The sequence below is a fragment of the Canis lupus genome, chromosome X, assembly GCF_003254725.2.
Source record: "Canis lupus dingo isolate Sandy chromosome X, ASM325472v2, whole genome shotgun sequence".
NCBI classification, from domain to species: domain Eukaryota; kingdom Metazoa; phylum Chordata; class Mammalia; order Carnivora; family Canidae; genus Canis; species Canis lupus.
The window spans coordinates 17,574,698-17,599,036 of NC_064281.1; the positions used below are offsets into that span (position 1 = coordinate 17,574,698).

A 24,339-nucleotide genomic window follows, 5' to 3' on the forward strand; every position below is an offset into this window, starting at 1 on the left:
TGGTCTCAAAAGGGAATTACTTCAGCGACCTCTTCCCACAGGTAGTTGGCTCAGGATGGTTCCTTATCTAGATGCCCTTCCTCACACCATCAGGGTTTTCTCCCTGGATCAGCAGGAGGGATACAAGAGGCCTTCTAGCTTGGGGGGATGTCCACAGGATCAAAGCTTGTTAGTTTTCAGGTTCAATATTGCCTTCTGGACGACTGGTTTGGTCCCTGACCCCTGCCACTTGGTTCCTGTGGGTTCTTTGGTTCTTTAGTACATGATCACTATTTGACGCTCTGCCCCTTGCCTTCCTGGCTGCTCAGTCCCCCTGTGTGCCAGCTCTGTTGCACCCTCCCTGGAGCTCCTGCAGCCTTTCTCCAAAGGGACCGCTTACCCAGTGCCTGGCCTCTGGTTCTACCTTCACTGTGGACCTGCGTGAATCTCAGCATCTTCTAGACAACTACATGGTCCATCTCTTCCAACTGTTTCTTCTCCTTGCACTTGGCTCTGATCCTTGCCTCAGCCCTCTGGATGTGGCTACATGTCTTATCTGTGCAAACCCCTACTGCCTGTGTTGGTGCTAATGACACCATGTCCACATGTAAAATCCTTATCATTCAGCATCCCCACTTCTAGGTATCTATCCAAAAGAACTGAAAGTACGAACTTGAGCAGATCTCTATACATGCAGGTTCATAGCAGCACTATTCACAACAACCAAAAAGTGGGAACAACCCAAGTGTCTGTGGGCAGATGAATGGATAAACAATATGGGGTCTCTCCATACAATGGACTATTATTCAGCCGTGAAAAGGAAGGAGGTTCTGACACATGCTATCGCGTGGATGAACCTTGAAACACTATGCTCAATGTAAGAAGCCAGACACAAAGGACAAATATTGTATGATCCCACCTATGAAATATCTAGAATAGGCAAATTCATAGAAATAGGAAGCAGAATAGAGGTTAACCATGGGCTGGGGGAAGGGAGGAATGAGGAGCTATTGCCTAATGGGTACAGAATTTATATTGGGGGTGACGATAAGTTTTGGTGATGGGTACACAGTATTAAGAATGTAATTAGTGCCACCGAGTTGTACACTTAAAAATGATCAACATGACAAATACTATGCATATTTTACCACAATTTTTAAAACTTTTTTTAAAAGTCTCTAAAAAAGTAAATAAATAAAAATCTCTATTACCAGCACAGTATGAGTTACCCCAAATGGGTTTTTTTCTTTGGGTGCCCTGCACCCACTTTGCCCGTCAGTACATCTGTGGATGGTAGCTGGCACATAGAAACGCTCAGATATGAAAAACAGATGAGCTCACCTAAGGATAGAATTGACTGTATAGACTGAAGGCCTCACCGTTTCCAGCCAACTGTATTCAGCAGGACTGCCGCGGCCTTGCAGACTTACAAAGACAAATGTGCTCATAAAGAAAAGAGTCAGGGCCTGCGTTTCTGAAGAGAGCAGAGAGAAGCCGCAGAGGAAATTGAAAAGGAAAGAAAGTCTGTTGCATTTGCCAGATAGCAGGAACCCACAGCTCACTGCCCCACTCCCATTCCTCAGGCTTCTTTCTTGGATCAGCACGATTGGAGGAGGAACCTCATCCCCAAACAGCCATTCTGTCCCCCGCACCGTTGCTTCCCCCAAGAGGGCAGTGTCTCTGGAATTTGTCCAAGAGCAAAATGGATTTTTAGGGATCAAAGACTTAATTCACATAAAAAGCAAGGCTTACAGCTGGGAAGAATTACTGTTTGGGTGCTTTTCCCCCTCTCCTTTCTGTAATTTCTTTCTGGTGTGTTAGAAAGCCCTGGGGGGAAATTAATGTGATTTGTTTAAAATTAAGACTGGCTCCAGTGAAATTTTCATTACAATCCCCAAACCTCAAAATTAAAAAACCACCATGAGAACTTATAGAAACGTCCCTCGGTGCTCTAAATAAGTTCTTCAAGGTGTGCTCTGGAATTTTCATTGTGTCTCTAAGTTTAAATTTCACTTCCTAAAATATGTAAATGGCAGTGTCAGGCGAAGGGTAGACACCCCATTTTGAACACAGAAAAGAGAAGCCCAGAAAGGAACAGTAGCAGCCTGCTTTGATTTGTTTGTGGGAGAGGCAGGACTAGAGCCAAAACCTCCTAACTCTTAAAATCCAGACCTCTTTTCAGAAATACCCTTCTGCACAGATGTAATGCAGGGATTAGGATCAGGTTTCTGGGCTAAGGGTAAAATGACCAGTCAGCAGCACAGAAATTCTGGGGAGTGAGGGATAAAGCACCCTGAACTCAAAAATCTTCAGGACCAAGAGGGGCAGTTTCTGGACCTTAACTTCCCCGGCTGTGTGGGTCCCAGCCAGTGCGGGCCTAGCAACTGGCCCTGCTGGGACGTGGCATCCAGCGCTCAGGGAGGCACAAGTAAGGCAAAACTGGGCAAGACTGGGACCCAGGGAACCGACCTTGCGGCGGAGGGGCGGGGGCTGTAGTTCAAATATAAATGTTCCAAGTGATAGGGAAGCCTCGGGTCTAGAAGGACACAGCTCAGCAGGGGTGCCATTCAGTGATTCCGTGGCAGGACTATGTGGCCAGATCCTGCATTTGGGAACAGGTAAGCAGGGCATCCTGGGGGCTCAGCCAGTGGCTGGGAATAGTCTCCAGCACCTTGAAGAGGGAGCAAGAGAACAGCTGGTAAGGCGGTTAAGGCCTGGTCAAACAAGGGCCTGCCCTTGTCCAAAGGGCTACAGATCAGGAGAGGAGACAGCACGTCAGGTACACAAACGAGATGCACAGGGTGAGAGTTAAGGCCTTGTTTGGAAATGCTTCTGGCTGTAAGTATCAGAAAAAGAGCTAACAGTGGCTTAAACCTTAAGAACATTCATTATTTACTTAATAAAGAATCCAGAGAGAAGCAGTCCCAGGATTCACTCAAGAGCTCAATGAGGACAGAGAGATTTCGGGTTTTTTCCATCCTCCCCTCCTACCATTCCTCAGCATACTGTCTTGTCTGCCCTTGGACTTGCTAATGGTCACAGAATGGTTGCCACAGCTATACGTATTTTATCTTTAAATAACTGTCCCCAAAGGCAGAAAGTAGGGGGAAATATTTCTCAGAAGAGTTCTCCTTGTGCCTTATTGGCCAGAGCTGTGTCACATGACTACCCACCAGACCATGTAGTATTTGACTTTGCGCTTCTCCAGTGTGAGGTAGGCAAAGGAAAAAGAGGAATGGTTATAGAATAATCAGCCAACAGCACTGGCCATGGCATGGCAGGGAGGCTGCAGGTTAGTGGGATGTGCTGGGGCCCAGGGTCTCCCCGCCAGGTGTCCCCGACACCAGGCTTGGGCAGCCAGGCCAACTCCACACCTCCACCTCCTAGTAAGGATGGGCTACTAATACTCTTGTTCAGATGACACAGGGCCTCTATAAGACTAAATCTTTGGCCGAAGGGCTTTAGCACAGACATATCTTTTGGAACAATCCTCTTAACCTAAAACCACGTCTGTGAAATCCTTTCTTCCTATAAGAAATAATAGTAAAGTCCATCATTATGCCCTTTTGGAGCTTGGCTGCTGTCACCAGTTCTCTATCCATCTTTACACCCAGGTCAGGAACTGCCACGGCAGCCTGCCCTGGCCCCACCTAGTGACAAAACTGAGTGAAACTGCCCCCTAAGACTCTGGTTTCCTTGGGTGGCCTTTGGGAGGCCAGGGCCTCACATTAGTTCCTATGATAGGCGTTCCAGATGTCTTGGCAACTGAGTGTTCCGATAAACCACATGGACCCTCTCCTGACAGATGGAATTCCAAATCACAGTGGCTGGAACCAGGGGCAGTGATAGCTAACCGGTGACGGCTAACACTTAGGTAGCATTTCCCAACGAGCCAGGAGCAACGTGTTCTATGCCCTTTACACGCCCAGACTCACTTAACCCTCATAACAACCCTGCAAGTAGGTACCATTCTCATCATACCCATTTTATACCTAAGGAAACTGAGGCACACAGAGGTTAAGGAACTTGCTCAAGGTCGCACAGTTATGGTAGGGCCAGGATTTGAAGTAGGACAGCCTGGCCCCAGAATCCATGCTCTTAACCACTACACTGCCTCTGATCCAAGTGAACTTTGTAGTGCTTTGAATGACACATCGCAAACAGGCAGCTCACAGAGGCAGGAGGAAGCATGTGGATGACGAAGGAATGTGGGGCACTGCCATTCATTCATTGCCCCCCAGGGTCTGGTACCTTTACCCAGTGCTGTCGCAGTAGATTGTGGTGGCACTCCATCTGGACAGTGGCACACTGTGTGAATAAGAAACCTAAATGGAGGGGTGCCTGGGTGGCTCAGTCGGTTAAGCATCTGCCTTCGGCTCAGGGTCCTGGGATCGAGCCCCACATCGGGCTCCGTGTCCCACAGGGAGCCTGCTTCTCCTTCTGCCTCTGCCTGCCACTCCCCCTGCTTGTGCTCTCTCTCTGTCAAATAAAAAAATAAAATCCTTAAAAAAAAGAAACCTATATGGAAAGTTCCTAATCCAAATATTTGTGAGAAGAGCAGGCTCTGTAGCTAGGCTGCTCTGGGCTAGGCAAGATCAGACATGGCACATGTTAGGATGGAGTTGTCACTTGGGTTATACTTAACATTCCTACATAATGGAGTCTTTGTGAACTTTTTATAATACATAAACAAAACACCTTGTTTCTCATGCAGTTACTTCAGAGAGATTTTATGGCTGCCTGCCTCATGCTGACGTGAAATTGCTCTTGTCATAACTGCCAGAGTCACGAGGTAACAACATTGGAAACACAAAACTTGGTTCTATCTGTTTTAATTGCTTTCTTACTTTTTGTCCATGAAGTACCAAATATAAAATTTATTTTAAAAAGGTTTTTCATCCATGTAGATAAAAGGAGCCATGTAGGCTCCTTTTAAAGGGTACTCACAATTTTATAAAATATATGAAATTGGGGTTCAAATATGCAGACTGTTTAATGGCCTAGGGTTTTGATGTTGTAACGATGAAGTTCAATCACCCTCTGACTTTGGCAGCACCATTAGGTAACTCCACCTCCGCTGAGGGAAATACCAAAATTCTAAAAGCTCAAAAATAATATTTCACCTAAATCGGGTGCTTGGGATTTGCTTCTAGATAATATGTGAATCACCGGGCAATTATACAGTATTTTCTGTCAAAGGGTTACTCTCTAATGACATAATCTACTTTCAGGGCCACCATTACCTCACCTTAGGCTGATTCACTTTAATGACACAATGGATGACATTAATGACTTAATGTGACAAGTAATCATCATTGAATACCCTAATTCAACCTCTTTCATCATTTAAAGTTTGAGTACAACAAAAATAAGCAGTATAGAAGGAAGACCTTGTTTTACACCTTACCAGGTAAGGAAGAAGTTTCTAAGGGTCGGGTACAGAGCTAACTCTCTCTAGGTTGGCCCTAAGCAAACTTAGGAAGTCAGGAAATTCTGCCTCTCTGCAACCCCCATATCCCTTTCTTGATTTGGCCTCCTTCCCCTCACCCTCCCACCTCTCTCCCTTGCTTTCTCTCTAGCAGAGGAAGGGATGGTCAGGGAAGCCCTCAATATCACTGTTTCTTTTCCAAACTCTTGGATCTTACTTTCCAGTTATCCAGGTTGATCGGGTTCATTGAGGTACTGTGCAGGCAATACAGACTCAGAGGAAATGAACTTGTGGCAGCATTCCAAAATAATACCTTGTGGAAGAAATGCAGTTTTCAGGCCGACCAGTGGATAATACATCCCCTCACTTGCAAGATGGCCTGCTTACAAGGCAGACGAAAATGGCTATAGTCAGGGTAGACTAAGTTAAGCCCTTGGTAACAGACAGCTCCAAACTTTAGTGGCTTACAACCACCAAAAGGCATTGCTTACTGACACCAGATGTCCGATGCAGCTCTGCCCCATGCCATATTCACTCAGGCTGTTGAGGCAAAAGGAAAAGAGAGATCATGAACCACAGGGGAGGGGCATTGAAGAGAGAGGGAAAAAAGGGAATATTTGGGGGAACAGTAATACAATCTGCCACAAGTACATGGAACTGTTTCTCAGAAGACTCCTAGGCCTAGAGTCAAAAAAACAGGGTTCCCCTTCCAGCTCTGCTGCCTAACAAACAAGTCACTTCACCTCTCTGAGTTTCATTTTACAATGAGGAAAATAAGGGACTGAATTCCACGACTCTCAGGGTACCCTCCAGCTTGGAGACCTGAAGTTCTGATTGCTAGAATAGGGACCTTCTCACCAGCCAGGGCCTTTGGTACACTGTCAATGTTTTCCTCTAAAAACTCTAAATTCTTCTGAATCTATCAAAAGGTACATTATTTGGGCCTATAAAAAGCCTGATGTCTTGATTGGGAGTCCATTCCTGAACCCCAGAACACAGAAAATGATTCAGGTGACTCTTCTCAAATTCTCCCGAGGAGAATTGAGAACAAGTATCATTCTAGATGCACAGGAAAGAAGTTAATTCATTACATACAATGGATGTGAATGTGCACCAGGTTCTAATTCTCTCTTGGAACTTCTAATTGTCAGCTAGGTCTGTTCTTTGTGGAGTTTTTTTTAGATTTTCTTTCTTGCTTGCTTGCTTTCTTGCTTTCTTGCTTTCTTGCTTTCAAACAGAGAGAGAGCAGGGGGAGGGGTGAAGGGAGAGGGAGTGAGAGAATTTCAAGCAGACTCCCTGCTGAGCAGGGAGTCTAACTCAGGGCTTGATCCCAGGACCCTGAAATCATAACCTCAGCCAAAACCAAGATTCAGACACTCAACCAACTGGGCCACCCAGGCAACCCCTGGGTCTGTTTATTGTATTTAAAGGAGCTCAGTCAGCTCAAGCCTCCCCAAACCATGTGAGAAATTCAATGCTGTCCCCAAATGTCTGCAAATTCCTAGGAACTCATGAATTTCCGAGTGTTTCTCACTAGGAATTCCAACTCTTGCTGAGTCTCACTCACACGTTTCTTCCTATTCTGTTATCGCATCTCTGTCCAGATAAAGACAATGCCTTTATCCTTCATCTAGTTGAGGGAAATTAGCTATTCACAAAGCAGAAGAGCTCTATGAATGTTCCAGATCAGCTGGGCCCTCAGATGCCTGTAGTCTTTGCTGACAGCATGTGGAGCAGAAGAACCACCCAGCGGAGCTCAGTCAAGCAAGGGACTGGGGAGAGAGAATGAGGTGCTTATTTAAGCCCCTAAGTTCTAGAGTATGTCATATGTGATAAAAGAGAACAAAAATAGATAGGAAGCCCACTTCCCAGATATTGGGAGGCTCAGATCACTGAGAGGAAACCTGGAGGCATGGTTACTAAAATTGGTCAATCCCATCCTAGCAGAATTTGTACCTCTATCAAAAGACTCCTTGTAAGACAGCACAGCAGCATGAATATTTGATTATATTAGCTGCTACCAGAATTTAAGGAGGGGCCTAAAATCCTTTGAAGGGCTACTTGGGGGATGGAAGATGAAGCACTTGGACAGAGTGAAGAGTGACAATAAAGGTCTCTGGAACATTCAAGATGGCATGTTCACATGGCTGGAAGCAAATGCTGGCTGTCTGCTGGGCTCTCAACTGGGTTATTGACCAGTGTACATCAGTTCTCCTTCGTGTGGCCTCACCTTGTGGCTCAGACTTCTCATAGCACGGGGGCTGGGTTATGAGAGGGATTGTCTTAGGAACGAGCAACGCGAGAGGAAAAAGCATAAACTGGCAGTTCTATTAATGACTGGGCTCAGAATTCCCAGAATGGCATCATAAAGCCAGTCACAAGGCAAGCCCAAATTCATGGGGAGGGGAAAGAAGTTCTACCCTGATGGAAAGAGTGGCACATGTATAAAGGGAGGGAGGATACTATTGGGGCCATCGTTGGAGACTAGCAAGCACACTGTCTACCACTCCCAGGCACTCGGTGCCTGCTTCCCCACACTTGCTGTCAGATCACTGTGATAACTAGATTCTGGAAAATCTTCTAATGATCTGATCTAGGCCTACCATCCTGATAGTTTGGGTCTTGGGCTATCCAAAGATAATCATATTCTATTAGTCCTTTCCTTGTAAACCAACCTTTTCTTTGAGATTTCCGTTGCCAAGCTCCTAGAATTTTTTTTTCTGTTTTTTGTTCTTATATTTAGACCCTGACTCTATCATTTAGGATCCAGGCTGGAAAATAGAACCCAGACTAGTTATTTTAACAGAGTAAGTTTAATATTGGGACTTAGTAGAGCAGGTACAGGAGGCCTGGAAACATAAAATGGAAGCAATGAGGTAACTGAAAGACAATAATGGCAAGAAACAGCTACCAACCCTGAGGCTAAGAAACAAGGGGAAGAAGGCAGTTCCCAGAGCCTCAAGGCCCAGAGGAGGGGTCCCTTGGAGCTGGGACACAGACCTCTGAGCAGGGAGGTGCTTGGCTGGTGCTGGTGCCTCAGAAGCACGGGAAGGTGACATTGCTGACAAAGTGAAGTGTAGTTGCTGGCCGATGCTGGACACAGGAAGGAGCAGTGATTTCTTTTTCCAGCTTTGTGGTCCCTCCCCATGGGCAGACACTAACAGGGACGACTGGCAAAGCATGTGTGTCCAGAGTCCTCACGCCGGCATCACGAAGAAGAGTCTGGAAGTGAGGCACAGTGGCTTATAACCTACACACTGCTTTACTATGAGGAGCAGGGATTTTATGGAGTTACTTTACTTCCAGGGATGATGTGTATAACATCATTTATGGAGATTAGTGGGGGGAAAGGAGCACAGGAACTGCTACAGGAATGAAAGTGTACTTTAATCTATACCCCAGGGGCAGTTGGTGAACACCAAAGGGCTCTCATCAGTAAACCACCTTCCAGGGTAGCTATGCAAGCATGGCCATCGGAATCTTCCCTGGGGCTTTTATATTAACTCAGGGAATGTTGGAGATAATTGCTTACTGGTGAAATGAGTGGTGTTGGAGATATATGAGGGGCTAGAAAGATTCCGTGAGGCTCACAGCTCTTTGCATAAATAAGAAAATAAGAATCTACTACACTGAACAACCAAACATGTGCTTACACCATTCTTTTTGATCTGGTGTGAGCTCCCTTCAGAAAGGACAACGGGGCCTGATCTCGCTAAAAGGCCTGGTCACCTCTCATCACAGCAGTGCTGGATCTGCCTTGGATCAAACCTTTGGGACTTGGGTGCTTGTCGGAATGCCTAAAAAACTGACAGTGAGGTCACTGAACTCATAGGAACAGGCTGTCTGTCCTGTGACTGTTCGCTCTAAGTACTTGTATGTTTGGCAGAATTAGGTTTGCTTTTACAGTGATATCCACCTGGTGGTAGGGGAGGAGATCCATAATTCTCATCTGTCTCTGATCATTAAGTATTTCCTTATATTAACCAAAAACCCTGGTGATGACTGAACAGCCACACTGGTTTAGGTTCCTTTACAAGAACTCTAGGAGGACTGGTGGTGGTGGCAGCCAATACCCATGAGAGAACCCCAGGGAGGTCAGATTTATGGGGCGAGTCAGGATAGCATGGTCAGCAGACATCCATCCATGAAAGTTCTCTTTCCAGGGCCTCCCCGGAACCCTGGAAATGTGTGCGTTGAGAAGCCATTTCCTCACCTTGTAATCTATGATCCTCCAGTCCTCCAGATCCCGGGTCAGCCCCTTCCTCCAGCCTCAGCCCTCTCTCTGTCACCTCTTCTCCTCACCCAGGCCCTGTCCCGCTGGGCTCCTCTCTCTGGCCAGTGGAACAGTTCCCACCTGCACTTGGAGAGGTTCACTGTCCTGTGAATGACAAAATGGGCAGAGGGGAAGTCCCCAAGGCCACTGTGAAGTTCAAAGAGCTGTGCTAAAAATTTCACAGCAACTTTTGAAATAATTGGGAGATAAAGGATCACAACACAGAGGATGAGAAACATTTTGGAAGAGGTAATCATACAATCTGGAGTTCTCCACATCCCTGCTTGCACATGTAGTGTTTCCACAGTCTCTTTGTAACCACCTCCACTGCTCCCCAACACACAATGAACCCACACACTTTTCCAAAGAGATTACTGATCTCATCTGAGAAACAATTAATTCAGTGTTGCCAGTCATGCCCTTAAAATAGCCAGGAAAAATCAGGCTACATTCTTAAATTTATTTATTTATTTATTTATTTATTTATTTATTTATTTATTTATTTATTTGAGAGAGCCAGAGAGAGAGTAGGAGCAGAGAGGAGGTGCAGAGGCAGAAGCAGACTCCTCACTAAGCAGGGAGCCCAAGTTTGGGCTCGATCCCAGGATCATGACCTGAGCTGAAAGCAGATACCCAACCAACTGAACCATCCAGCTGCCCATCAGGCTGCATTTTAAAAGGACCAAGCTTCATATAAGAAGAAATTCAGAAAACAGAAAAAAAAATAAATACACGAATCTATACTGTAACCTAGGATGATTCGGGCCCTTTGTGGAAGCTATTTGGCAGCTTTGGTTATGATTTCTGTTCTACTGTTTGGTCAGGATGGGATTTTTCAAGGCATTCGTGCAGCTCATTAAATATGTTATTATGTTGGCTTATGTTTCTCTTTCAATTTAAGAACTCAGCTCTTAGAAAACATTTGCCTGAAATGAGTCCAAGTAGCTTAAGCCTCAGAAGCAAATCCATTTTGACTAATAAAAGACTAATTCTCTAAATAAGCAAGATGGTTTTTCTTAAATGAGAATCTAATTGTGAAATCCTATATCCTTAAATTTAGCAAATTACTAGCATAGACATTTCTAAGCCTATGCGATTTGGATCAGATTTCTCATCATCAGAAAAAGGAATAATTTCTCTATCATCAGAATTTGAAATGAGCTGCAAGAACACAGGCCTCAGCTGGCAATCACCTCTCAAAGTAAACAAACCCATATGCTGGGACCTGGAAGATTTGGGTCCTCCATGACTTCAACCATCCCCCTCCACGCACACCCCACACCCCACACCCACCAGCCAATCACCTTCAGATCCTTAACTGGCCTTCTCGTCTGCCCTTTATTGGGAACTAGGAATGGCTTCTGTCCTTAATGAAATTTTCTTCCTCAAATTCCAGAGATAAAACATCGGTGCTCATATTTTCATGTAGAGCCGGTAGTCAGGTGTGACTGGCCGCCTCTCCCAGCCTTCAGGCCAGAACTGCATAAATTGACACACTCTAAAAGAGAAAATGAGCATGTAACATCTGGGTCTCTTCACTCAGAAATGCAACAATTAAGAATTAGTCTTCTGGCTATGAACAAATAACTTAGAGCAGTGCATTTTACAAAAGCAGATCTCGTCACTCCATCCTGGGGGAGATGCTTTTGTCCCTTGGCATACAACCAGCTGCAAGAGCTGATCAATATTCTGGCTGTATCCTTTGGATTGTTGCAAACACCATCAGCCCAGTTCTGTCTTTTTATTATAGCCACAGGGTAAAGTCTTTCTTCAGACTACCAGGGTCACCTGTAGGCTGTCTTGTAGTGTCGTGTGTGGATGACAAAAGTCTAACAAAGAGGAGAATTGTGTAATGAAAATAAGCAGCAGAGACCAGAGAGGACTTTGAAAAAATGAAAAGGCTACGCACATATTTCATTGCCTTGAGCCTCTAGGACATGTGTACATCCCAGACTTTCCAAAATACATTACTGTGAGCAGATCCTCAAACCAAATTGTATTCTCTGTTGTTTGTTCTCACTTCTGTGTACATTCATCAAATAAAAACAAAATGGTACTTCCTGTATGCCAGGTACTAACTGTATAAGGTGCTGGGGACAGGCTGGTGAAACAGAGTCACCGTTTCCAAGCTCAGAAAGGTCACAGTCAGCCAGGGGAGACAGTCCATTACACAAGAAAAAAACAATGCTTGGTGATAAAGGCTCCAAGAATATCAAGTCCCGGAGCCTTGGTGATGCAGAGAAGGAGGGACTGGTTCAGTCCTACAGGAGGTACCGTTTATGCTGGCAGCCAGGAGAGGTGAATCCCCTGGGCCAAGCGGGAGCAGGGAGGCAGAGGTGAGGAAGAGAGACGGGGGAGTGCATCAGGAGAAGGCAGTAGCGTGGATGAAGGCTTGCAAGTGAGAGACAGCCTTCCCTATTATTGGACCTGAACGTCTCCTGATCATCCAAAGACTGAAGAAAATGCAGTGAGAGAGACAGAGAAGCTGCAAGAGTAGAAGGTGGGAAAGTAAGAAAACAGAGTGTGACGGGTTTTTGGACTGAACCCTAAGGTCAAGGAAAAGTGGGGTCAATTGGGTTGTTGCTCCCAGTTCTTTTCCCCCTTCATGTTACAGAAGTGACCACATCTTTACGGTGTGCAGAGCAAGCATCCTTGCCCCCTGACCTTGGGTTTAGCAATGTGACTTCCTTTGGCCAATGAACTGTTAGCTGAGAAGGCCCATGGAAGGTATGAATGAGCTACTTGGTTTCATTTGTCCTTTTGCGCCTCTTTTGGTGGCCTGTGTAAACCATATGCTTCAGGGAGCTGCTGCCCCTTCTCGCTAGGCCCTAGAATGACATCATGTACTACACTTTAACCCAACCAGAAACCTGGGGTCCTACCCAGCTGAACCCAGGCTTCGTGAGCCAAACTGCTGCCAACCTACAGACCTAAGAGCTGAAAATACTTATTTTGGTAAGTCACTCAGATGTGGGTAGCAAAAACTGACTAAAATAAAGACTATGGCAAATTTTGCAGAAGGGAATGAATGACATGGTCATGGTCGTATTTTAAAACATTCCCTGGCTCCATTATGGAGAACAGATTGAGGGAGAGAAGACCAGTTGGAAGAGGAACACAGCCAAACTGGGAGATGGTTTTGTTAATCCAGAGAAAAATAAATGATGGTGGCCTTGCCCAGGGTGTCAGTGGTAGGGGGCAGAGAGAAGCACTGATTCTTGTTTAATATGTATTCCTTTAGTGCAGTATTCCTGTTTTGTGGGGGGGTTTTCTTTTTAATATAAAATCTGTTTTCCTCTAAGACCAAGATAAGCACAGTCTCTCTAAGACATTAGAACTCAAGCCTATTTAGCAATCCGGCTTGATTTGTTCATTCAGGTATTTATTCTACTGTCATTTATTGAATGCCTGCCAAGTGTCAGCACAATAAAATATGTCATCCCTGCCATCCCAAAGCCTTTAGTCCAGGATGGAGAGACAGACACGTAAGCAAACAATTGCAATAATCCATTGAAAGTACTGTAATAAAAATGAGAATAAAACCTACAGTAACATGAAGGGGAGAATACAATCCTTTATTCTATTAATGTTCCTGGAGACATTTATATTCATTTGTGTAGGCAGCAGTCTTTGTTTTATTCACTGATATATCACAGGTGCCTGGAAGAAAATGCTTAGCATGCATAATTAGTGGATGCCTAATGACTTTAGGTTTCATGCTTAATTTCCTGAACTGTGGCTCAGCTTCACCCTTCTCCTTCCAGTCTGGACTGCCTCAGATAGGATTCCCATGGACTGAGATGATGGTCAATAGGTTCAAGTAGCAAAGCGAGTGTAGGATAAAAACTGAGAAGACATTGCGTTGGGCCACCGGGATGATGCTACTGACTTTTGAGGGCAGAGTTTCAATAGAGTGCTGGAGTGAAACACCACAACTCAAACACAAGCTTCCTCAACCTGCTTCTTTTAGTTCTTTAGCAGTGGGGATTAGAATATTCGCCATATGCACCATAGACGTGGCAGGAAAGATACACAACTGAGAAAGGCTAGCAGGATGGTACTCCCTTGATGGTGTTTATCTTAATGACTTCACCCCGGTCTAAGTCTGGCCCTTGGTGTTACTGTCTAGGAGCTTTATCTCAGAGATCGTGATTCATACTAACCCACAGGGGACTAAATATGACACACCCATATGCATCATGTTTAATTTTTATTGAGAAATATAACTTCTGTGTGGGCCTTTTTACTCTTATCTGTCTAACCAGCACATTTTTCCCTTTGAACAAGCTATATGAGATGTCTAATCATCTGAAGGTAACTTGAAAGTGGCTTGAGATATTTGGAATCAGAACAAAGAAAGAGGATTTAAATGTTAAAATAGAATCAGGTTTGTTTGTTAGTATAGTTGACGCACAATGTTACATTAGTTTCAGGTGTATAACAGTGATTTGACAAGCTTATACATTATGCATGTTTATTCCCATGACTTATTCATTCCATAACTGGAAGCCTGTATCTCCCTCTCCCCTTCACCCTCCACCCCTCTTCCCTCTGGCAACCATTAGTTTGTTCTCTATTTATAGGTCTGATTCTGCTTTTTTGTTTATTCACTTTTATTTTTAGATCCCGCTTTTGAGTGAAATCATATGGTATTTGTCTTTCTCAGTCTGACCTATTTCACTCACCATAATACCCTCTGGGCCGTCTGTGTTGTCTCAAATGGCATAATCTCATCCTTTTTCGTAGCTGAGTAATATTCCATTTGTGCATATATACCACATCCTCCTTATCCATTTGTCTGTTAATAGGCAATTAGAAAAAAAAAATAGGCAATTAGGTTGTTTCCATTTTTGGCTATTGTAAATAATGCTGTGATCAACATGGAGGTGCATATATGTTTTCAAATTAGTGTTTTTGTTTTCTTTGGGTAAATACCTAATAGCGGAATTATTCTATTTTTAATTTTTTGAGGATCCTCCATACTGTTTTCTATGGTGGCTGAACCAATTTACATTCCAACCAGCAATGTACAAGTGTTCCTTTTCTTCCATATCCTTGCCAACATTTATTGTTTCTTGTCTTTTTTATTTTAGCCATTCTGACTAAGGTGTAAGGTGATATCTCATTGGTTTTGATTTGCATTTCCCTGATGAGTGATGTTGAGCATCTTTTTATGTGTCTGTTGCTCATCTGTAGTCTTCTTTGGAAAAATGTCTGTTCAGGTCCTCTGCCCATTTTTTAATCAGATTGTTTGGTTGATTTTTTGTCTGATTGGTTGGTTGGTTTGAGTTGTATAAATTCTTTATATATTTTGGATATTAACCCCTTATCAGATATATCATTTGCAAATATCTCCTCCCATTCAGTAGGTTACCTTTTTGTTTTGTTGGTTTCCTTTGCTGTACAAAAGCTTTTCAAAGCTTTTTGTTTTGATGTAGTCCCTCCAATGTTTTTTTTTTTTTTTGCTTTTATTTATTTCTCTTGCCTTAGGGGACATATCTAGAAAAGATATTGCTAGGGCAAATGCCAGAGAAATTACTGCCTGTGTTTTTTTTTTAAGATTAAAAAAATTAAGTAATCTCTACACTTAACGTTGGGCTCAAACTCACAACCCCAAGATCAAGAGTCACATGCTCTCCTGACTAAACCAGCCAGGCACCCCCTGCCTGTTTTTTCTTCTAGGATTTTTATGGTTTCAGGTCTCACATTTAGGTCTTCAATTCATTTTGAGCTTATCTTTGTGTATGGTGTTAAAAGATGGTCTAATATTTTACATGTAGCTGTCTAGTTCTGAGAACACCACTTATTAAAGAGACTGTCTTTTTCCCGAAATGGAGTCAGGTTTTATTAGCTTGACATAATTTCAGAGTTGGAAGCATCAGGCATTTTCAATATTTCTTGAGACTCACAGTGGACGCTCTCCCCAGGACACTGCAGAGAAAGGCATTACCTAAGTCACCGTGCTCTTTTCTAGGGCTCCATTACAGACCAAATCTTGCTCCTAACTGATGCTTAGGTTTCCACAACGCTTTTGAGGACAATTCCCTACCTCAAGGCCGTGTAACTCTCCCACATGGAATGTTTCAATCCAGAAAGGTTGAATAGGCTGATGCAATTTATAAAAACAATCTGCAAGTGCAGTAATGCTAAATAAATTAAAATTTTCCTGGCTCTTCTTATAAAGCTGGTTGTAGTACTTATAATGCTGCCACACTGATTTTCATTTGGGGTTACACCTCCATAACAAAGGATTAGGGAAGATTTCACGGCTGTTTGTTTGAACAATCTTTAGTCTTCCAATGAACCACAAATTAATAAACCATTCTGTTAGTGATGTTTTCACCTTTACATCTCCCCCAACTTACCCCTAATTGACTCAGCAGTTTCAAGATAAAATTGCATGGTACTGAATAAAATGTAAGCACGTGCATGTAAATATTATTGCCGTGGATCACCATTCTTATCAAATCTAGCCTGTCTGCATTTTCCCATGCATTTATGGTCCTACAGGTTATTGGAACAGAGTAGTAGATTTCAGCGGGCAGTTAATTCCAAATCACCTAGTCCAGTGGAAATGGCAGTATCTTGCAACTTTTTCCTTGCTAACTGGAAGGGGAAGTCCTTTCGTATTTACTTAAAATCCTTGATTGGCTTGTTAGTATTTCTACTACAGTTGGTACTTGGTTTCCAAAATAAACTGTTGTTTTTCTCTTGAGGTATCTGCACTCCTCAGATGTCTGGTTATTTTGGCCTATGAACTCATATTCCCATGGAGGTCCTAGCAGCTTGGCCTCACACCTACAGGAAATAGCTGAAAGGCAGCCCCTAATCTGGGTCAAGTCCAAAATTCAAGGGAAGCAGCAAGGACTACCCCCTATATGCAGGTTCTAACACAAGGCTCTAACTATATTATTAGCTGGGGACAGGATAGTGAAAGAGTCTTCTGTTTACTCTCATCCCATTGAGCAAATTCTCAGGCTACGGATATACCTTTGAACCCTCAGAGTAGTGGAACTTGAAGAAGGGAGTCTCCATCAGCTGTGCAGGGAGCAAGGTGATTGCCTGAGGCCAAGCAGTGCACCCCATCTTCAGCCACTCTGCACCCTGGGAGCACCTGGGCGCTGCTTAAATTACTCCTGCAGTCCCCTACAACCGTGCTTTGGTCTCACTTGATTGTGCCCCTCAAGAGAAGTCCCGCATTTGCTTTTTCCAAGAGTCCTGAAAATGATCTAGTTTGCAAACATTTCTTAAATTTCCTAGCTTGGGGCTGCTAGACCACAGAAGTAATATAAATTCAGACTGAAAACTACCCTTAGGAAAGGTGATGATTATTTATTACCATGGATGTGTGTGTGTGTGTGTGTGTGTGTGTGTGTGTGTTCCCCCACCCTCACCCAAAGCTCAGACAAGGGTAGACAAGCTTCTTTGTTTTCTACCTCAGCTAATGGATAGCTTTGCCTTCTGATCACTGTAGTGATCCACTGATCACTCTCAGGATCCCAAGTTTATACAAAGTTCTTAGTTCCAGTTCCTCCCAGATCCTTTTCTCTGGACCCTCAAAGCTGTTAAAACCCAAGTATCTTGGTCACAAAGTTCTCTCTCCTTCTCTAGGGGAATCAGTGTTAGCAGCTGTTTACCATGTGGAACTGTAGGTTCAGCTCTGATTTTGGCCTTGAAATATTTTCCTTACTATCCTAACTATGCATTTAAAATGATACTTGCCAGGGTTCCTGGGTGGCTCAGTCGGTCAGGCTTCTGATTCTTGATTTCGGCTCCAGTAGTGATCTTAGAGTACTAGGATCAGGCCCCAAGTCAGGCTCTGGGCTCCTTGCAGGGTCTGCTCTGGATTTTCTCTCCCTCTCCCTCTGTCTTTCCCCTCATTTGTGTTCTAAATAAATAAATAAAATCGATAGATAGTTAAAATGATACTTGCCTTCTCGGGATGCCTGGGTGGCTTAGTTGGTTAAGTATCCTACTCTTGCTTTTGGCTCAGGTCATGATCTCTTGGACCAGGAGGTCAAGCCCAGCATCTAGTTCTCCACTGAGCCTGAAGTCTGCTTGACTTCTCTCTCCCTCTGTCTCTTCCCCCATTCATGTGTATGTGCACACATGCACCCTCTCTCTCTCAAATAAATCTTTAAAAAAATAAAATGATACTTGCCTTCTAAAAGAAAATAAACTTTTTTAAAGAAAAATGTGGCGGGGCACCTGGCTGGCTCAGTCAGAGAGCATGTGACTCTTGACCTCCAGGTCATGAGTTTGAGCCCCATGTTGGAGGTAAAGATTACTAAAAAAATTAACTCTTTTTTTTTTAAGATACTTGCCTCACTTTATCCAGTACTTCTAGGTGTTCTATAGCAGAAGGGCTTTCAAATTCTCCAAACTGCCATGTGGCCCAAAATGGAGGGCCTATGGAATCCTAAAAAACATGCAAACACAAACATGTCCATGCTTCGGCCTCAGAGAATCCCAGCCTTGCATCCAGCCAGGGGCCAGGACCAGGGGTATATTGAAGATGCACCCCCCTTCAAGTGATTCTGATGGGTGTCTCCACTTAAAAACACTGGAACAAAAAATAACAGTATGCAAGAAGATTGTTTATATTTGGCTGGAAAATAACTTTTTCCTATTTTTCAAAAGGAATGAAACCTTTATTGGTATCTCCAGAGATAAAATGCTTTTGCTACAGATGATTGCCTTTTGATGGTTAGTTCTTTTTATAGCTAATTGGATGCAGAAGAGTTTGTTGGAATTATGTATTACTGTATAGTGGACAATTCCATTTTCTGAAAGGTATGAAAAAAAATAGATGTTTGCATCATGTTTCCTGCATGAAAACTTTCCTTGGCCAAAATTTTGCTGAGCTCTGAAAACATTTTAAAATTTTTGCATCGTTTGCTTTGGCCTGTCAGTATGCTGAAAACCAGTATTAGAGATTTTGACCTTTGGCAGTTTTGTAGCTGAATGGATAATTCAGCAATCTTTAATTGTGCCACTGATAAGATAACTGAATAAGTAAATGAAAATTTCCAAGTGCCAAGTGCAGATATCCAGTTTGCAATTCTCACCAAAACCCATTAAATTCAAATGGATAAAATGTGCATTGTGAATACTGTACATAATATTGTACAGAATTTGCCCAGAAGATACAAGCTAAATTTTTCAAGTCACCTATCAGAATTATTGTTGACAATATGTGCTTTGCATAAAGGTGATAAAAATAGAAATTTTAAAAATTAGCTTTCTGCCTATTTCTTAGTTATCAAAAAATATTAGAAAATAAACGGAGGGGTGCCTGACTGTATCAGTTAGTGGACCATATGACTTTTCATCTCAGGGTTGTGGGTTTAAGCCCCCCGTTGTGTGTAGAGAGATTACTTAAAAATAAAATATTTTAGTTGGGGTGACTGGATCATGGGCACTGAGGGGCCACTTGGCTGGATGAGCACTGGGTGTTATGCTGTATATTGGCAAATTGAACTCCAATAAAAATTTTTTTTTATATTTTAAAGGAAAAAATGGAGAATTTTCTTCTGTTGTTTGGCAATCCTCATTATAATATCTAAGCAGTGTCTCCTTGCCCCAATTGAACCCGTCAAAAATCCATAAATCCATATTCCATATACCATAATTTTGTTAGAAGATTTTATTTTGGGGGTGCCTGAGTGGCTCAGTTGACTAAGCCTCTACCCTCGGCTCAGGTCATGATCTCGGGGTCCTGGGATGGAGCCCTACTCTGGGCTCCCTGCTCCGCAGGGAGCCTGCTTCTCCTCTCCTGCTGCCCCCCACCACTCATGCATGCGCATGTGCTCTCTCTCTCTTTCCAATAATTGTTTTAAGATTTTACTTATTTATTTGAGAGGGAGAGAGACAGGGATAGCGACCAAGATAGCACAAGCAGGGAGGAAAGAGAGAAGCAGGCTCCCCGCCGAGCAGGGAGCCCAATGCAGGGCTCGATCCCAGGACCCCAAGATCACGACCTGAGCGGAAGGCAGCCGCTTAACCAACTGAGCCACCCAGGCACCCCCAAAATAAAAATAAAATCTTTTTAGGTAATCTCTACACCCATTGTGGAGCTCAAACTCACAACAAAGAGATGGAGTCACATGATCTACTGACTGAACCAGCCAGGCATCCCCATGAGAAGTTTTATTTTTTTTATTTTTATTTTTTTTCCATGAGAAGTTTTATATGAGGTATCTCATTTATTCCTCACAAGAACCTCCTGCTCATATTATCCACATTTTACAAATGAGAAATGAAGTAATGTGTAACACTGCATAAATGATAGGTCGGAGAGTTTTGATTTGAACCTAGAGATTGAACGTTTAAGAAGACTGTGCTGGCTCTTAAATTAAAAACACTAAAAAAGCACCCACATAGAGGTAGCTTCTCATGTCCTTCTCGAACCTCTGTCAGGTTCAGCCTACTGGCCTCCACTCTGGCCTCCCCATGTCCATCAGGGTGACCCAGAAGTCCTACAAGGTGTCCACCTCCAGCCTCCGGGGCCTTCGGCAGCCCCTTGTCCACAAGGGTACCTGGCACCCACATCAGCTCATCAGCCTTCTCCCATGTGAGCAGCAGCAGCTTCTGAGGAAGCCTGGGCACCAGCATGAGTATGGTCTGGAGCTATAGTGAGGCTGGCGGCATGAGGGACATCACTGCCATCTCAGTGAACCAGAGCTTGCTGAGGCCCCCATAAGCTGGAGGTGGACCCCAGCATCCGGGCTGTGCACACCCAGGAGAAGTTGCAGATTGAAACCCTCAGCAAGTTTGCCTCCTTCGTCGACAACGTGTGGCACCTGGAGCAGCAGAACAAAATCCTCAAGACCAAGTGTAGCCGTGTGCAGCAGCAGAAAACAGCTCAGAGCAGCAAGGACAACATGCTCAAAAGCTCGAACAACAACCTTTGGTGGCAGCTGGACACACTGGGCCAGAAGCTGAAGCTGGAGGTAGAGCTTGGCAACATGCAGGGACTGCTGGAGGACATTGAGAATAAGCATGAGGAGGGGATCGGAGAGCACGCAGACATGGAGGATGAATGTGTCCTCATCAAGAAGGATGTGGATGAAGCTTACACGAACAAGGTAGAGCTGGAGTCCCACCTGGAAGGGATGACCGATGACATCGGCTTCTTCAGGCGGCCGTATGAAGAGGAAATCGGTGAGCGGCAGGGCCAAATCTCAGACACAGCTGTTCCATGGATCTGGACCGCATCACTGCCCAGGTCGAGGTCCAGTACGAGGACATCGCCAACAGCACCCAGGCTGAGGCCCACACCATGTACCAGATCAAGTATGAGGAGCTGCCAATATTGATGGGGAAGCACACAGGGATGACTGCTGTCACAAGAAGATGGAGATTTCCGAAATGAACCAGAACATCTAGGCCGCGATCGAGGGCCTCAAAGGCCAGAGGGCATCCTTGGAGGTCGCCACTGCTGATGCAGAGCAGCATGGGGAGCTGGCTGTTAAGGACTCCAGTGCCAAGCTTGCCGAGCTGGAGACTGCCCTGCAGCGAGCCAAGCAGGACATAGCGTGGCAGGAGTTCATGAACGTCAAGAAGGCCCTGCACATCGAGATCACCACCTACTGCAAACTAGAGGGCAAGGAGAGCCAGCTGGAGTCTGGAAGGCAGAAGATGGGCTGAGCTCAGCCTTCAGGGGCCTCATGAGCCCTGGCCTCGACTACAGCCTGAGCTGCTTCCAGTCCAGCTTCAGCTGCGGGAGAGCTCCAGTTCCTTCAGCTGAGTCAGCTCCTCCAAGACCATGGTTGTTGTGAAACTGGGTATGCAGGTCGTCTGATGTCCTGTCCAAGTGAACAGCCACAGTGGTCCCTTCCAGCCTCCCTGCTCCCGAGGCTGCCACAGAGCCTCTGGGGGAAGGAGTTGTGCAGGGTTACATCAGAACAGGAGACACACTGGAGGCTCAGCTCTAGCCATCAGCCTACCCTTGGGGGCATCTACTGCCTTGGGTACTCCCCTGCCCATGTCCCCAACTAAAAGCCAATTCAAGTGTTTTTTCCCAAATAAAGCCTCAGATGGCCCTGCCAACCACCCCTCTAATTTTTTTTAAATAAGTAAAATTTAAAAACTTAAAAGCACAAACACAAACAGGAAACCTATTTAAAGAGCGACCTAGGATCACAATGTTTAACATCAAGTTTCATTGGCTAGACCCCTCCAAATATATCCTAAAACCAACAGCCTATCATCTCCACTGCCCCTCACTGGGACATCACAACCAGGGACTTCAGTGGTTGGACATCAGTGTGCCCTTGGGATCGGCAGTATGGGCATCACCTGGGAACTGGTTAGAAATGCAGATTCTTCATCCCTCCGCTATCCCAGACCCAATTACTCTGAACCCCTGGGGGGTAGGAGTGGTGAGCTGTGGTTTAAAGGGCCCTCTGATGCACATTCAAGTTTAACAACGGGCCCAATAGAAAGATACATTTATCCTTTCTTCTGACAGCTTTGCCAACTTTAGCCAGTCTTTACTCAACCATCTGTCTTTTAAGAGCCACTCTTCTATCTTTATAGAATAAAATTTCACCTTCAAGACCACAGTGATCTTCAGTTCTTTTTTTTTTGTGTGTGTGTGATCTTCAGTTCTTCTCAAATATGTGCTTACTTCAACAGCTCAACTGGATCTGCATAAACCAAAACCTCAGGTCTCCTGTGACCCTGATAATTTCCAAGGCTTCATATGCATAGAATTCTTTATACTCAAGCATGAGGCACCTGGGTGGCTCAGCTGAGTGTCCCAACTCTTGATTTTGGCTCAAGTCATGACCTCAGGGTCATGGGATCAAGCCCCACATCAGCCTTTTCACTGGGTATGGAGCCTGCTTAGGATTCTGTCCCTCTCCCTCTGCCCTCCTCCTGCGCCGCTCTCTCCCTCTCACTAAATAAAAAATAAAATAAACAAATAAAAATAATTTTTTATCCTAAAACAGAGGTTAACAACAAAAATAGTTAAAAAGGACTTCTCATCTCTGCTTGTGCCCCTCAAAGAACATTAAAGGTGACTAAAATTAAAAGCCTGAAAACATCAAATCCTTATATGTCAATATCTCAACACAGCTGGAAAAAATTACTTAAATATCAAGGCCAGGCAAGGATATGGAGCCACGGGGACTCTCTCACATTATTGGTGGGAATATAAACTGGTACATCTGCTTTGGAAAATTTTTTAACAACAAATACTAAATATACAGATATGTCCACTCTATGACCCAGTAATTCTACACCTGGACATACACCCAACCTAAATGAGTGATTATGTCTACCAGCATATATATATATGCACACACATACACACACACATATATATATGCACACACATGCAAACTAGAATGTTCATAGTATTTATAATAGACAAACATTGAAACACCCAAATGTCTGTCAAGTAGACGACAGATAATTAATTTGTGGAATATTACAAATAACCTGCCTTTAATTAAAAAATAATCTGCTTTTGCGACCAACAATATTGATGTCTTATGGATGTAATGTTGAGTGAAAGAAAACAGACACAAAAGAATACATACTATATGATTCTATTTTTATGAAGTTAAGTAAACAAAAATTAATCTATGGTGATAGAAACTAGAAGAGTGATTACTTCTTGGTGAGCAGACCAAGAAGGGGATGAGGAAGATATGTGGGGTGCTGGTATGTTCTGTATCTTGACCTTGGTGGTGTGTAACCATCAAGCTCGATCCTTAAGATTTGTGCACTTGACTGTACATGAGTAATGTCTCAAAATAAAAGGAAAAAGTGAAATCAATGAAGAATATTAAAGGGGATATGAATCATAACTACAGCAACAGCCTTAAGGTCAGCTTTCCTCTCCTCTCCAGTTCATTAACCAAACCCCCAAACTCTCTCTGGCATCCAGCACATAGGTTTTCCTTTCACTCTCCCTTCTTTCAAACTTAATCCCAGGTTTAACTTGGCTTTACACTAAATGTTTTCCTCTTGTTCACCACCTCTCAGGTCTGTCTCCTTCTAAGTCCATCTCGTTCTTCCAACTCTGCATCCTGAAAGATCTCGAATAGGATAGCAAAGACAAAATTCTCTTTACTAGACAGTTATGGGGAGAGACGTACAGAATGCTCAGCCAGTAATATATCTTGTTTTCTCGTATACTTAGGTATGATGTTAATTAAACTTTCCTATAGAAAAGGTACCACTGAGTAATTATTTCTTTTTAATGATAGTGGGTATCCGTACAAACAACAGATTTTTCACTTAAAAAGCAGTAAGCTTTGATCTTGCTCTTCTTGGCAATATCTACTAGCCTTTACCAAGAATTCCACGCAGCATGCTTTTGTTTTTTGTTTGTTTTTGCTGAAGGTTATAAAAGTAAAATTGGGAAACAGCAGGGCTTCTGGAGAATGGCAGAAAAGCCAAATTGCAATTTCCTAAAATATGGATATTGGCAGCACATGTCAACTTTAAAAGGAACTGTGATTGGCATAGAGCACAGAAATAGTCAATAACACTTCCCTGGTATAAGTCCCCAATGTTAAATTTATAGTCTTTGACCATTTTTTTCCTCAACCTAGGATCTGAGACTATCTGAAGTTTAGCAGATATATTCTCAAAGATCTGCAGTAACTTAACCCTTTAAAAACAGGCCTGTAGGAGGTTAGGG

The 24,339-nt window shown here is 43.8% G+C and overlaps 1 pseudogene; it reads left to right on the plus strand.

Moving 5' to 3' along the window:
- Positions 1-20,132: 20,132 nt before the first annotated feature.
- LOC112655626 (keratin, type II cytoskeletal 8-like) lies at positions 20,133-21,460 on the plus strand (annotated as a pseudogene).
- The last annotated feature ends 2,879 nt before the right edge of the window (positions 21,461-24,339 follow it).